Here is a 17,743-nt window from a genome sequence, read left to right on the forward strand (position 1 = left end):
AAAGTTTGCAGGAACTAGGTGAAGTTCTAGAGAACTGTAACCTAAAAGCAGTAGGAAAAACTTGTGGCACCCTGGCTCACCTTTACCTCACCCTTTCAAAGCTCAGTGTAGAGCCAGTACACACTCCCACTGTGGTTCACTAGTCAGTTCCAGAGGGAGCAGATAACCTTTATGTGCATCTTGGGGTGTGTGTATGTCTGTATCAACCCATCTAATCACAGCCTCAGTAACAACCAGGATGCCTGTGTCTGTTTCACTGTCCCAGAATTTTTTTTGTATGTTGAAGAGGTTTACAGGGCAGCTAAAATGCTGTAAGAAAACAGTCAAAGCACATCTGGTTAGGGCAAAGGATTACTGGCTTTGAGACCTATAGTATAGACCTTGGAATTGAAAGGAAAGACTGCAAACTTTCTGGGGGAAGAGGGACATTCAGAATATCCATTTAAAAGTGCCATATCCATTCATAAGGACACATGTGCATGTCATAAGACATATGCTCAGAAAGACTGGATAGGACCCTGTGCTTTTGTATCTGACTGTTCTTTAGGCTCACTTAACGCTGGCTAAATGTCAAAGGAAAGTACTTGCAAAGAGCAAATCTTCAAAGACTGGAAAAGGTGTTTTCTTTCATGTGTGTGTGTTAACTCTTGGCATCCAAAGAAATCTTTGTAATAAAACCAGCTAGATAAAAGTTTAAAGAACAAATACTCAGTGAAAAAATTCCAGATATAATGTATTAAAATATTAAAAAGTCCAGCATGCAGCAAACATATCAGAAGGCACACAGAGAACTAGCAAATGATGACCCACCCAAAGAACAAAGTAAAGCTACAAAAACCAACAATGAGGAAGATCAGACAATTGTACAAATCAGATAAATACTTAAATAACAAAAACAAAAACAAAAACAAAAGCCTCTTAAATAGCCTTAAAGAGTTAAAGGAAAACGTGAACAAAGAACTAATGGAAATTAAGAAAACAAATAGGAACAAAATGAGAATTTCAGTAAAGAGATAGAAATCATAAAAAGGAGACAAACAGAAAAACTGGAATGAAAAACTGTGGTAACTAAAATTTTAAAATTCCCTACAGCAGATTGGAGCTGGTGGAAGAAAGAATCAGCAAACTTAAAGATAGTTCTATTGAAATTACTAGGTTTGAGGATCAGAGAGAAAAAGAATGTAAAAAAGTGAAAAGAGATTAAAAGGGTGATTCAACATAAGAAAATCAATCAATGTAACACACAACATTAATAGAATGAAGAAAAAACACACATGATCATCTCAAGAACTGCAAGAGTTGTTTACAACATTATTTACAGCATTTTGCTAATATTACACATTCTGTACAGCAGTCAGATTTGTCACAGTTGGAATGTTTTTAGTAATTTTTGACCCCTCTGTTTTTTAATTCTTGGTTCCCTAGAAACTTCCTTCTTCTCCCCACCATCTGTCGTAGGTAAGAAATGCAGATCAAGGTGCTCCTTCACCTTTTAAAATTATGGCCTATGAATTCTGATATCTTGAGGATGTTGGATGAAAAATAACAAATCAGACATTGATTTTACCCTAGGTTGACTAATAAACATTCACTGAGCACTTACACATTCTCAGGCTCTTTGGTAAACTTCTGAGATAGGAAATGAATAAGATATGTTTTTGCCTTCAAGGAACTCTCTACCTGGTTTTGGAAACCTGGTATGATAGCAAATAAAACACTGTACAATGCAATGAGAATAAAAATAGGAAAAACAATGGGATTCTTAGGCATGGTGGGAGTAATTAGTTAGACCTGGGATGGGTGAGTGGTTTAGGATCATTTCAGGTAAAACTGGGAGAGGTTTTACCTGAACTGGTATTTAAAATAAAAATAGTAATTTTCCAGGGGAAAAAAGGAGAAAAGGCTTTCCAAGTTGAGGGATCTCCATCAGCAAAGATAGGCTATAGATCATAAGTAGTTAGTCATTAGAAGTAAGATACAGGAAAAATTCTGGGATGTAAAGTCTCCTAGTTTTGGATTTTGATATTTTGTTTAGAATGTTGCCATAAGACAGGGGGATATAGGAAGAAGAACTGTCAGCAGAGGAGAAGGGTAGTAAAATAAGTAAGAGAATGCGCTCTATTTGTGGTTTAAGCAAAACAAAGGATATGAGTTATATTATTCATAGGGCAAGAAACAGATGCAAACTGGGTAGTTTAAAGAACATTTATAATAAAGGGTTTTTTGTTTGTTTTACAAATGGTTGGGCAGGATGCAAGAAAACCACAAGTGTCAGTATAATTCCAAGGGGCTCTTATCAGCAGGACATGGTCAACATCCCTATGGCTAAAAACAGATAGCAATTACCTGAACAAAGAGATAGATATATGTGGAGAGAGAGGACCATCTGACAGATACTGTGGTCTTTGCTCAAAGGATGAAGCTTCCTCAGGCAAAATTCAGTGATGAAGCTGTGGAAACAAATCTACTGGCTGTTTTTGTTTTCTCTCTCTTCTATTTATTGCTGGTGCTCTCCATTGGTGAAACCCAAACAAGAGTCAGAAGCTAGAAAGTCTATATCTTTTACATAGTTCAGCTATGTTAGGCACAGACTAGAGCAGAAAACAATTTAGTTTTTTATTGGAAAGGCCAACAGAAGATTTCTAGTAGATGGGTCAACTTACAATTTCCAGATTCACTGACTTAAAATGATTGAAGATAAAAATTGATCATTTATGCTAGTGACTTCATCAATATAGTGACATAAGATACCTCCCTTCAGAATCAATGATTAACAGGAAAATATCACTTTCTGGGATCCCTGGAGTATGATACAAAATAGAGATAGACTCCACAAATGCTGAATTGAAAAAAAAGAGAAACACCAAAACCAAGTAAGAGATTTCCATCCTAGGCAAAAATCAGTAATGTTTCTGAACACTAGCAATGAGCAAACTGAAGAGAAAATTAGGAAAAAAATCCGTTTATAATAGCAAGAAAAATAATCAAATATCTCAGAATAAATCTAACCAAGGATGTAAAGGACTTACACATGGAACACTCAAAACATTGCTAAAAGAAATCAAAGAAGATCTACATAAATGGAAGGACATTCCATGCTCATGGACTGGAAGACTAAATATTGTCAAAATGTCAATTCTACCCAAAATGATTTACAGATTCAGTAAAATCCCAATCAAAATTCCAACAACCTACTTTGCAGAAGTAGAAAAGCTAATCACCAAATTCATCCAGAAGAATAGTCAAAACCATCCTGAAAAAGAAGAAATTGGAAGACTGACTCATACCTCCTGACTTTAAAACTTATTACAAAGCTACAGTGGTCAAAACATCATGACACTGGCACTAAGACTGATATATAGATCAATGGAATCAACTTGAGAGAGTCCAGAAACAGACCCTCACATCTATGGCCAATTGATTTTTTACAAGGCTGCCAAGCCCACTCAATTAGGAAAGAATAACCTCTTCAACAAATGGTGCTGGGCAACTGGATATCCATGTACAAAAGAATGAAGGAAGACCCTATCTAATGCCATATACAAAAATTAACTCAAAATGGATCAAAGACTTAAATATAAGAACTAGAATGATAAAAGTATAAGAAAACAGAGAAGCATCATCAGGATCTTGTGATAGGCAATTGTTTCTTAGACTTTACACCCAAAGCACAAGCAATGAAAGAAAAAATAGACAAATGGGACCTCATCAAAATTTAAAACTTCTGTGCATCAAAGGATGTAATCAAGAAAAGAAAAAGCTGACCTATTCAATGGGAGAAAATATCTGGGAACCACATATCTGATAAGGACTTAATATCCAGATTATATAAATAAATCCTACAAATCAACAATAAAATTACAAACAGCCCAAATTAAAAAAAAAAATGGTCAAAAACTTGAATGGACATTTCTCCAAAAAGGATATACAAATAGCTAAAAAGTATATGAAAAGATGCTCAAAATCACTACTAGGAAATGTAAATCAAAACCACAGTGAGATATCATTTCACAGCCACCAGAATAGCTACTATTAAAAAAACGGAAAATGACAGCTTTTGGGGAGGATGTGAGAAATAGGAACCTCATTCATTTCTGGTGGCAATGGAAAGTGGTGCAGTTGCTGTGGAAAACAGTTTGGGGGTTCATAGGAAGCTAAGCATTGTATTACCATATGACCCAGAAATCCCTCTACCAGGTATATACCCAGAAGAACTGAAAGCAAAGACTCAAACAGATATTTTACCACCAATATTCATAGCAGCATTATTCATAATTGCAGAAATATGGAAGCAACATAAGTGTCCACCAACCAATAAACTGATAAACAAAATGTGGTATATACATACAATGGAATATTATACAGTTGTTTAAAGAAATGAAGTCCTGATGCCTGCAAGAGCATGAATGAACCTTAAGGACATTATGCTGAGTGAAATAAACCAGATACTTGAGGACAAATAGTGTATGATCTCACTGATATGAACTAATTATTATAAGCAACCTCATAGTCAGAATCAAGAATATAGGGTACCAGGGGCTAGACTGGGGAAAGAGAATGGGTAATTAATGCTTAAATTGTGTAGAATTCTATTGGGGTAGATTGTGAAATTTTGGTAATGGATGCTGGTGATGGTAGCACAACACTGTGAATATAATTAATAGCACTGAATTATATATGTGAATGTAGTTAAAAGGGGAATTTCAGATAGTATATACGTTAGTAGAACAAAAATTAAAAGAAAAAAATTGACCATTTACCAAACAACTATTTTTCTCATAAAATGAAGTTATGCTGCTCTTTAATAATGCTGGTAATATGTCATCAAATCCATAAATGTGTTTTGTTCACAGATGCAGAGCCGAGTCCCTGAAATTCTGTTTGTGTCTCATGAACCCATTTTAGAGGTCAATTCATTCTATCCCTGTGAACAATTTGTTACACTTGTATCCATCTGTTCAAACTGTAAGGTAACTAATTTGCTATTACACCATTTACTGTGACTTACATGAACAGTAATTACTACTGACAATATTCTAATTTTTCATGGAATATGAAAGGTAAAATGACAAGGATGCTTAATGAAATTATATCTTTAGAGTCAGTCCTGAATAGTACAAAAACATGGCAGTTAACTTTCTATAAATCACAAGAAGTATCTGAAAATTATTTTCAAATATTATCAGTTACCCACTGCCATAAAAGCCTCTGTGATTTATGATGCTGTATGGAAGAGAAGCCATCATTTATTAGAAATTATGGTCTAGAGAGCTTTTGCTATGAAAATACAATTTCACAAGATGAATCTGGGCACAAATATTAGAATCCCCCTGTATGAATATGATATTTGATGGATCCCTAAAGAATTCTGCCGTTTCTTGAAACTGTAGTATAATAGTTGGTATGAATTATTCTGTTTTGTACTATCTAGTAAATTTGACTAAAAAAGCTATAAAAGAAAAAAATGTGTTTTCCACAGAATAAACCACATTTTAAAGGCCCATATTTCTTAAAAATACCTGTTAAAAATGACAAGATATTTCTGAATAGCCAAGAATGACATGAGATAGATCACGTCAATTACTTCAAAATAATTAAATAGAATATAATGGATCTTTAAAGTGTTAGAGTGATGGGCCTAGAGGGGCTTGGGAAGGAACCTTAGCTAACCAAATGGGGAAAGGGTGAAAATTTTGCATTATTATAGGTTTATTAAATGTCCAAATTCCCTGTGGCTATGACATTCATGACATTATGTCTGGAAAGGAATACCTGGATTTTTCATATAATAGAAAAAATCAAGCAATAAGTCCTTGATTTCTTTACTTACAGAACAGTATGGTATAATAAGAAGTGTTTTGAGCTGAATTTCAAAAGAGTTATATAAATCCCAATTCTGAAACCATGAAGGAGAGTGACTTTGGAAAAGTCATATAACTTTGCTGAGTCTCATTTCTGATGGGGTTATTCTAGGTAGTCATTTTAAGTTGCATCAGGTCTTTTGTTTTTAATCTTTATTAATCCTGATTTTATAACTTGCTTCTGAAAGAGACTGTTCAGACATAGAAACTGTAGAAAATAAAGACAAGGTGAAAAGAGTCCCTATGTTGAGTCTTTCTCCTTTCATATTTTTGATTACATAGAAAGACATTGGTTGTGGAGGCGAAAAGTGAATTTCAACTCTTATAAGCAGAGTATACAATACTTTTAAAGATTATACAATAAATGTGCTAATCAGAAGCCCCCAGTGTCTTAGTTTGCCAGGGCTGCTATAACAGAACACCACAGATTGTTTGGTTTAAACAACAGGAAGTTACGGTCTCACAGTTTCAGGGACTAGAAGTCCTTACACTATCAGCAGGCCCTGCTTTCTCCAAAGTCTGTAGCTTTCTGGTGTTAACTCAGTCTCTGCCTCTGTCACATGGCAATGTCTCCTTCTCTGTCTTCCTCTGGCTTCTATTTTTCCTGCTCAGTCATCTGGATCTCTGTCTGGGTTTTTTTCTCCTTATAAGGACTCTGGTCATATTGGATTAAGGCCCAAGTTGATTCAACTTTGCCTCATGTTAACAGGATCTTCGAAGATCCTATTTACAAATGAGTTCACACACACAGGACCAGGGGTTAGAACTTGTACATGTCTTTGTGGGAGACAAGACACAGCTAACCACACATGGTTTGGTAGGATTTAGATACTTTTTTCCCTAAATGTTAGTTTATGAACTGACTGCAAGGAAATACTTTATGGATGTTTCAAAACAAAGAAATTCTTAACCCCCAACACAGACACATTGAAGTAGTCATGTGTGGGGTCTAAAATTTGTAAGTTTATCAAATACTCAAGATGATCCAGTTTCATCACCCTTGTCATCATAACCAATACCATTGCTGTAATACACTGAAATAACCTCTTAAGATAGTGGTTCTTAATTTGGAGAGGGTAGATGGGTAGGTACAGATCCTTTTGAGAATCTAGAAATTGAATGTGAGAAATAATTTGTGGGAGTTTGCAGGCCAAACTTCCAGTGATCCCTAAGGAGGCCTAATCTACCAAGATCCTCCTTGTTGTGAGCCTTTTGAAGTGTTTAAGTTTAAAAGATTGCACAGCATTCTTGCTGTTGTCACTCAAACATGGAGCTTCATGAAGCTAGGATTGGAAGGTATTAGAAGCCCTCCTAAATCCTAGTAGTCTTTCAGATGAAAGTAAAGCAAAGGCACACACACAAAAAAGCTTCCAGACTGCTAAGAGAATCTAGATGCAATGGTCAATAAAAGATAAAATACATAAAGATAAAGAGATAATTGGCAGTGTTGGGTGAATTTTAATAAATGTGGTGAATTTGTTCACAGCTTAAGGGTACAATACAATTTCCTGAAACAAACATTATATAGCTAGATCAAGGTTATAATTTCTTATAGCAGAATGTTGGGTCATTAAAAATCTCATGTTACACATTACATTTTTATATTTATATTTGAAATAATAAAACATTTTAGTTAAGATTATCATGGCAACAAGGAAATTTCAAGAATTTATAGATTTAAACTATTTAAACTATTTAAACTTTGTTTTCTCTAGCTAAACCCCAATAGTATGTTTTTACCTCTTTAATCATCAGAATAAAAGGATACTCTTTTATTCTTTTTGTTAAAGTCCTGAATTTAAACACTAGAAAACATAGAAAAGAGAGTTTTATTTCTGTGTTAGTAGGAGGGTCACTTTAAAAGTGAGTTTGCTCTGACTTCTGACAGTGAGTGGATAATATATAGGTTACAGACATTAGATTGGTCCTGAGAAAGGAGAAACAAGAAACAGGAATGTGATATGGACAATGAGCAAGAAATTCCATCAAGATTAGTTATAAGTATCCTCAATTTTCAAAAATTTCAGAAAAAAGAAAGAACAAATCCAGGCAACTACATACTGAAATTCACATTTGGAAAGAGCAGCATTTGGCTTAGTCTCAAGACTTGCAATATTTGGTTCATACAGAGTTGCAGAAATCCCTAACTCTTTAAATAATTCAAATGTTGCTGAGAAAAATAATTATGTGTTGATTAAGTCTGAAAGATAATTTCCTCTTACAATTTTTCCTTAATTACAATATTGATCTTGTTTCTCCTCCTGTTCACTAGGATGAGTCAATGTTTTAGCTTTTTATTTTTTTATTCCACAAAAACCTTATGCAAAAAGAGGATATAACAAAGAGAAGGGGGAAAATTAGCTATTAAAATCCATTTCATTCATTGCACACTCGTTAAAACACTTAGTAAATGCATGGCTGCAGTAAACAAAAATCAATTTACTGCAGCTGTTAGTTTGCCAGATGTTACTTTACACTGAGGCTCTTACCTTATCTACTAGTCACCCATCATCTCATCATAAAATTTAACAGCTTCTTTAAGCTACTTTGAATTGATTTGCCCTAAGCAAAAACAGATACAAATTACAGATACCTCCAGTAATCCCATAAACTCATCTGACAGCAGCCAATTGTTTCATATAGCTTTACTGAGATAAAATTTTCATATCATAAAATTCACCATTTAATGTGTACTATTTAGTGAGTTTTAGTATATTCACTGAGTTGTGCAACTATCACTCTTATCTAATTGTAGAACATTTTCATCATCTCATTAAAAAACCCCATACCTATTAGTAGTCACTCTCCATTCCCTCCTCTTCCCAGTCCCTGGCAACTCCTAATCTACTTTTTAACTCTATGGATTTGCCCATTCAGGACATTCCATATAAAGAAAATCATATAACATGTGGTCTTTTGTGATTAACTTATTTCACTTAGCAAGGCTTACCCATGTTGATTCCATTGCATGGATATAGCATATTTTATTTACCCCATCATAAACTGATAGACATTTGAGTTATTTCAAATTCTGGCTGTTATGAATAATGCTACTATGTTATCATTCATGTACACGTTCTTGCATGGATATATGTTTTCATTTATCTTAGTTATATGCCTAGGAGAGGAATTACTGTGTTATATGACAACGCTGGTTACAGGGTCCGATAGGATTAGGCCTTTTCCTAGTTTTCCACTTGCATTTCTTACTTACTCCATAACTGGAGCTCCAGCCACATTGGTCTGGTTCAGTTCCTTGCATATATCATATTACCTGCCTTTGTACATACTATTTCTTCTGCCTGAAATTCTTTGCCATTCCCATACACTGAATCTCTTTAATATTATTTTCCTGTCTCAGTTCAAAAATCTTTGTCTTGGTAATCCTTTTTGTCTCTTCAGGTAAGTTTCTCTGTCCCATACAACAATAGTTTCCTCTTTCATGATAATATTGTATAATGTCATATTTCTGTGATTATTTTACTAATGTCTGTAAGGAGTCTGATTGTAGGGCCTGTGTATCTTTGTGTTCACCATTATTTCCCAAGCACATAACATAACTCTGTTTCTGGTATATTGGAACTATTCAATAAATGATTGCTGACAAAACTGAAATAGAATGTTATTGGACTTCCCTCAAAAATCTTATTCTTTCCTCTTCAGGCTCCTATTCTCTAGATTGCCAGTCATTACGATGTATTGATTTTTTAAGTATCAGATTAAAAATACTATCAGAAGGTGGGTTCCTCAGTAAGCAGTCTCTGAGATGAAATTTAGCATGCAGGATAATTATTAAGGAGTGTCTTTGAAATCAGCACCTTTTTAAGGGAGTGAAAGCAAGTAAGAATGGTCATAGAAAGTTGTATTAGGGTTCTCTAGGGAAACAGAATCAACAGGAGATACCTGTAAATAGTATGAGATTTATAAAAGTGTCTCATGCAACTGTGGGGATGCACAAGTCCAAATTCTGTAGGGCAGGATGCAAGCTGACAACCCAATGAAGGCCTTCGATGAATTCCCCAGGAAAGGCTGGCTGGCTGAAGTAGAGACGAAGTGTCTCTTTTTTGATTGCTAAAGCTATCACCTCTCCCTTAAAAGCCTTCAACTGATTAGATTAAAGATCTCTCATAGTGGAAGACACTCCCTTTGGTCCACTGCAGATGTAATCAGTCATAGATGCAATCAATGTATTGATGATTTAAGTCCATGAAATGTCACCACAGCAACACATAGACCAGTGCTTGCTTGACCAGACAATTGGGCACCATCACGTGGTCAAGTTGACACGTGAACCTCACCATCACAGAAGACAAGTCTAGTTGTGTAAGCCTGGTGACAATACTGGCATCTAATACAGAGTTCTAGAACTAAAATGGCCCTTCAGAGTTTTATCAAGTTGGGCTAAAATGAGCCTGCCTTTACAATCCACCATTTAATAGTCATGGGACATTGGCTGGCTATTCAGAAATGGCCCGGCAGGTGATTGTGAACTCAGAAGCAGAGTCAGTTTTAGTGCCTCCATGAAGCCTCTTTTGACTTGTTTAAGTTGCTCCTACTGAATATTATTTCTTTGCAGCACAGTTCTTAGATATGACAGGTAAAAAATATACAGTTAGTTTATTTATAAATTGAAATTGAATGCAATCTGTGGCTTACATCTGTGCTTCCTCTGAAACAGACTGAAATGATGTGTGCAGGAATATTATGGGGAGAATTACTAGAACACTACTTGTGAAAGTAGGAAGGAAGAAGGTGCGATAGAGGGATAATTTAATTGTGACACAGATGACACCATGTATCAGCTAGTTCCAGATGGAAGCCAGACGGCCCTTCAGAATTGTCTTGAATTAAGGAAAAGGAGCTGTGGTTTTCCATCCCCACATCAACCAATCCTTAAATGAGGGCTGACTCCAGTGTGGGCACCTCTTTCGAATCATCTCCCAGCTTTCACTCGTGATACACTCTAATCTACCTAGCAACCCAAAATCTTTGTCAGATGTACATAAGATTTATATTTCGCTGCCTATAACGTTTCACTGGCTTCCCTTTTAAACTTAAAATAATAAGCAAACCTTTTAATCAAGAACATATTTGCTCTGCCACAATGCCTTTTTTCAGTTCTTTTGGATTCATCAATTCTTTCCAGACTTGAAGCATTTGAACCTGCTGTTTGTTATTGTGGTAGAGGACAGTTCTAGCATGGCTGCTATTTTTCCTGGGGACCCACAAATGCATCTTGTGCTCAGGACCAGATGTGTCACCTGGCAGGATAAATTCTTTCACCTAGTAGGTGAGGGGGCTTGGCACATTCCTTCCCTATTGTCAGGTCATATGTAAATATTCACTGGAGAGTGTCTGATTGAAGTGGGCATGTCATATGGTATTTGGCTCATGCCTTGGTGGTAGGTGGTACATCTGCCCCTGGTGGGGAGGAAGTGGGCTTCCTCCACTATAGGACAAACACACAAGAGAGGAGGTGCTCTGAGTAGAACATCTTCCTGCGTGAGCCATGGATTGAGACACTACTGGCTATACAGAACCAGTGTCCACTAGTGAAGGTTACCTTGTTCTGTCTCTTCTCTCCAGTGCTGTGTGAGTCAAGCTTCTGTTGATGATCCCAACACATGTATTGGAGTGGGCTGACATCCCTTTTGTTGTCTCTCCTTCTGACTGACAATTATTCTGCCTGATAAAGGTTGCAAGTTAGCGGGTCATCCAGACGTAACTAAATTGAATCATGTTACAAACCCACATTTGTGGGGGTGGGTGACATGGAGTGTAAAGCTGAACCAAAATATATTGAGCAAGCATCTTTTGGTCCTTAGAAAATATTATCTGATTTAGTAATAAAATTTCTTTTAAAAATGTTATTAGAATATTTCTCTCATTTTAAAGAATTTTAAAGTCTTCAGTTTGATTTTATTTTTCAACGAAGTAAAGTCAAACTTATTCCTTCCATTTAAGTGAATTATTAAAGTGTGAATAAACAATTAATGAACTGCTGGCCCTTTTACATCAGATCCACTTGCAGTCATGAGGCATTGTATAACATGGATCCTAACTGGATAAAACTGCTTGGGAAACAAAAGCCGTTGTGTGCTTTTTCTTTTCTCTTGAGGAGTTTTCCTTATGTTCCTAAAATTAACATATTTGGTAGTCCCTAATTGAATTGACTTAGTTTATTTAATTATTATTGGGATTTAACTTTATAGAAGTAAATTCTCACTTTCCTACGAAAAGGCAATATTTCTAATAGTGTTTTCTTAGACAAATCATTGAATCCTTACCTAAACTCAAGCTGCTTGTGATAGTCAGGGACTTTATGAGCTTTCTCAGATCCCCTCAGCCACTCCCTTCTTGTTCTGTCTCTGTCTCTGCCCCATTCATTCTGGATTGCCTCTACTTTCAAATATGAATAAAACTTGAAACCACATGGTGTGGGGTATGAAGTACTGAGCAGCCACTGAAGGGGTATTTTGATGCAACCCTCAAATGCAGGGGAGTGAATTTCCTATGGGTTGAAGTTTCAACAGGGGAGATCAAGAGATGGGAGAGAGACAGAGAGAAACATCTCTCCCCCTTTCCCCTCTATCTTGAAGTAATGGTTTCTCTCTGCAGTTAGTACAAGAATTTCCATATTCTAAGTGAAGCCACCTGCAGAACAATCTGCTATGGTTCTTTGTGGAATATCACATAGCTGTAGATAGTGCTGCAATATGTCACATCTCATTGATAACATTTTTCCCCGCCTCACATTTTCTTTTCTTTCATACTCACTGTCCTATATATTTTAACTACCAAATAGAAAGTCAGCACTTTACTTCTCACTTTGGGCTCTGCTGTATACTGGCTTTCAGCTTGGATATAAAATATTATTATTATTATTAATGTGTGTTTGTTACATAAATCTTGACAATTTTTGCACAGACACTTAAACATTAAGTGAATCTATGATAATTTTAATATGCTAAAGCACATTGTAGATTGACTTTATAAATTTATCATTTCATATAAAAGAAGGCATTGTTAAGGCTATGCACTCAGAAACCTAAACTAAAATAATTGATACATGTCTTCAAAATTTGCCTTTTTGGAGAGTGTTGGCCAGAAGGAGAGACACCTTCACAGATGTCAACCCACTCCAAGACAGGTGTTGGAGTCTCCAACAGAAGCATGGCTCACACAACACTGGATGGTAAAATGTTTTAATCTCATAGAGAAGAGACAGAGCAAGGTCAGCTTCACTAGTAGGAGTGGTTCCCCATAGCCAGCAGATCTCAATGGATGGCCCACAGAGGGAAACGCTCTATTCAGAGCACCCTTCTCTTGTGTTTGTGTTCCCTGTAGTTGAGCAAGCCCACTCCCTCCCCATGTGGTTATGGCCTGGCTATATAAAACATGCCCCCCAGAGTCAGATGGTCTCCAGTGAATATTTACATATGCTCAGGTCAATAGGGGAAGGAATGTGCAGACACTCCCCTTAACTACTAGGGGATTGTGCTTTATCCTGCCAGGCTGAGATAACCTGGTCCTGAGCACAGGTTGTATTTGTAGGTCCCAGGGAAGGGAATATCCCCTACCACAGAGTTCATTTTCAAATGTCTTTCTCCAGACCCAGCATCTCAACTCAGTTAGACCTCATAAGATAAAACAAAAGAGGTGTAAAATGGCTATTAAGAGTTGAGATTTGAATTTTGATTCCATAATCTATTTACCCCCTGAGCCTTTGTATTAACATAATTATTTAACTGCCAATACACATATTTTTTCGCAGGTAGTTTTGCAGAAAGCATATCTTATGCATTCTAGTCTGAGTCTTGATTTTGCTTCCTCAATAGTTTCCTATGGAAATTATTCTAAGTCATATGATATTTTAAAATTTCATTATATGGTTTGAACATAACACAATTTATTTAGACGTTCCAATATTGATGCACTGGCGTTTTTATTTTTATAGTATAATTCCCAGGAGTTAAATTACTAGATCAAGGGATAAACTTTTGGAGCTAACATATGATAGCATTTTTTCCCTGTTCAATACAGATAATTTCTTTAAGAAATAAACTATTATCACAATTTCAGTCTTCTTTATAGCTCTTCAGAGTCCTTTCCTAGAAGAACCACTACCCTGAAGGTGAAGTGTATCTTTTGCACCAATATTTTATGCCTTTGCTCCACATGTGTTTATCTGTAAGCAAGTATTTTTTCTGTAAATTGTTCTGAATGATATTATACTACACATATTTTTCTGCAACTTGCAATTTCCATCAATATCTTCTTTGAAGGCTTTTACAAATATGAATATCTGTTTGGTCTATTTCAATCAATATAACTTCTATATAGAATTTAAGGACTAATTCTTTTCTTTTGAATTAGTATTGTTTTGAAGCTACTATACTGCTACACATAGTGATGAATTATGTTGCCATTCAGAACCCACAAAAAACACTTAGGTAAATAGTTCTCTTCGTTTCTTATTGTTCTTATGAAAATACTTAAGTGAGCTCCTTTATCTGAAATTTAGACAGAGAATACAGGTTTCAAGAAAAGAAAAATTCTGAAATGACTATATATTCTCAAAAAAGTCAAGCACAGTAAGCTTGAGATTTGTAATTAGACATGCTTAGTTTCATAACCTAGTTCTCCCATTGACTCTCAATGTGATAATGAGTAAGTCATAATTTCTGAATAGGCAGTCCTCCCACTTGTAAGTAAGAAAGGTAATATATGTGATATTTAAACAATAACTTATATGGGCTAACAGTGAGTTTGTTAGACCCTCCATAAATGTAAGTTTACATAGGATGGCATCAGCATCATGACTCCCACAAACACTAACTGCTGAGCTTAATGCTTTGCACAGTGTTTGCAATACATGTTTGTTAAATTCATAAATATGTGGCAGAATCATACATAGGACCCACAGGAACTTTCGTACATAGCTGGAGTAAGTATAAAATAATCCAACTGCTTTGGAAAGTTTCTTGGCAGTTTCTTATAAGGTATAATATGTATCCACTCGGTAACCCAGAAATTCAAGAGAAATGAAAACATGTCCACAAATGGACTTAAATAAGAATGTTTATATTAGCTTTATACACAATAGGCCTAAACTGGAGACAGCCCACTGTCCTTCAAAAGATGGATGTACAAAGTGGGGTATATTCATAAAATAGAATTCACTCAACTGCAAAAAGAAACTACAAATATATGCAAACGTGCATAAATCCCAAAAATAGCAAGTTGAATGAAAAATAGGAAGACATAAAGTATTACCTATTCCATGATTCCATCTGTATGAAATCAACTACAGGCAAAACCAATTTATGATGCTAGAAGCCAGACCAATGGTTGTGTTATACCTCATAAAGTGTACCTCTTAATCCTTAGTAAGCTTTTTTGTTTCAACAGCTATTTATCTGGTATTAATATACCCCCTCCAGCTTTCTTATAGTTGCTGTCTACATGATATCTGTTTTTACAGTCCTTTTACTCTCTAACTAATTGTATATTTGAGTCTAAAGTGCCTATCCCACAGACAGCATATGTGTGGATTGTATATTTTATTTAATCTGACACTTTTTGTATTTTGACTGGATTGTTTCACATTTAATATTACTATTGATATAGTTAGACTTAAGTCTGTCATTTGGTTTTTTGTTTTGCACATGTCTCATGTCTGTTTTGTTCTGTTTCTCCTTAATGGTCTTCTTTTGGTTTAGCGGATATTTACTAAAGTAATATCTTAATTCCTTTAATGATTTTTTAAAATATATTTAGAGTTATATTCTTAATGGTTACTCTAGGACTTAAAATATACATCTAACTCAAAATGTACTTCAGATTTACACCAACTTAGCTGGACAATCTGCAGTGCATACCCACCACATACAGAGCTCCTATTTTCTCTCACACTGCTATAAACAATTCATGGCTAAAGTAATTAGCTTTCATTAATCAGAAATCAAGACAAATAACCAACCAATTTGAACAAGGAAAAAATAATTAACATCCAAAATTCTACCAAGTGATTACTTCAAAATATCACTGATGCTATGTATAAAAGTATAAAAAATTGTATTAGAAATACTTGAACGAAAATATTTTCTTTCAAATTTTCAAAATGCATTTACATTTTAAAGTCAAAATGAAAATTGCTAACCCTTTAATTAAATAAACAATTTCTGTTTTCTTTATATTTTCTTAAAAGATTTCTTCTTCCTTCTTAATGAAAACTAAGTCCTCATGCAACATTTTTTTCTATTAAAATATTCTACTGCTCTGTATTTTTCATATCAACTTTATAAATTGGCATAATGGTAGCATAATGCAAAATATAGCAATAGAGAGCTAAATCAAGATGTGTAAGGTAAAACTTACTTATCTAAATCTTATTTTGTCACAAATTCTTCTTTACTTTTTTCTAGGATCATCTTCATGTGCCTTTTCTTTGGCCACTTGCTCGCTACCTCTGCAATCACATCCCTACAACTCTTCCTCTTGCTTCCTCCACTAACTATGCTGAGCTCTTTGCTGTTCCTCTACCATGCCAAGGACTCTCCTACTTCAGTATATTTGCACAGCATATTCTCTCTGCCTGTAGTAGTTTACTGTCTGATTCCGGCATGGCTGATTCACCAACATGTTTGAGTTTCTCCTAATATGTCACCTCTTTGGAGGACCCTTCCCTGAAAACTCATTTAAAATTATATCCTCTACCTTATTCAGGCTGTCTAGGTCTTGTCTTCTTTGTTTTTCTCTTTAGAACTTAACACTATCTGACCTCATATAATTTACATCTCTTCCTATTTATTTTTCTCTACTTTTCGTGTCAAAAAATAAGTCCCTTGAAAATTACTGATTTTGTATTTTTACAACTCCATACCTGGCATAAGAATAGTATATAGTAATTAATTGGTAGCCAATAAAGACTTACTAAGTAAATTACATAGTGAATTAATTTTAGTTCTGTAGGCATACTTTGAGAAACACTGACACAATGCAAACTGAAAAAATATATAATAAAAAAGGGAACGAAGGGAGGAACCACATAATTCCACTGTTGCTGACTTACTACTAATACAATGTGATAGAGAAATATTATTCACATTAGGTGATTTTACTGATTATTAGGCTGGTTACTTGTGAAGGATAATATTGAAGCATTAAAAACCAATCTTGAGTTCAAGAACATTATAAGGCAACAGCCAATTGGGGAGCATCTAAGCTGATATTGATGTCTGGTCCATTGCTTGGATTATGGTTTAATGGTGAATTGGATTACTCTGTTTTCGAGGAAAGGAGAGCCTCACTACTGTGCTTCCTGCTCTAACGTAGGCCCTTCTTGCTATGGCCTTAGTTTGGCGCAGGCCTAGCCATGCTCTACTAACTTTATTTTCTTTCCCATATTTAGTAAATGTAATAGGGTTCTCTAGGTAAAAGAACCAAGAGGTGATATCTGTAAATATGAGATTTTATAAAAGTGTCTCATGCAACTGTGGGAATGCAGCAGTCCAAATTCCTTAGGGCAGGATGCACAAGTCCAAATTTTGTAGAGCAGGCAGCAAGCTGACGACTCTGATGAAGGTCTTTGATGAACTCCCCAAGAGGCTGGCTGGCTGAAGAAGTGAAAGTTCTCTCTCTTCTCCCTTAAAAGTCTTCAAATGATTGGATTAAATCCAGCTAATTGAATTCTCTCACTACAGAAGACATGTCCCTTATTGATGTGATCAGCCACAGATGCAGTCAATTGACTGATGAATTAATAAACCAGCCTTCTGGTTTATTAACCAGCCACAAATGTCCTTGCAGTAACGGTTAGGCCAGTGATTGCTTGACCAGGCACCTGGGCACCATCACCTGGCCAAGTTGACACACGAAAC

The sequence above is a fragment of the Choloepus didactylus genome, chromosome 6 (genome assembly GCF_015220235.1).
Source record: "Choloepus didactylus isolate mChoDid1 chromosome 6, mChoDid1.pri, whole genome shotgun sequence".
In the NCBI taxonomy this organism is placed as follows: domain Eukaryota; kingdom Metazoa; phylum Chordata; class Mammalia; order Pilosa; family Megalonychidae; genus Choloepus; species Choloepus didactylus.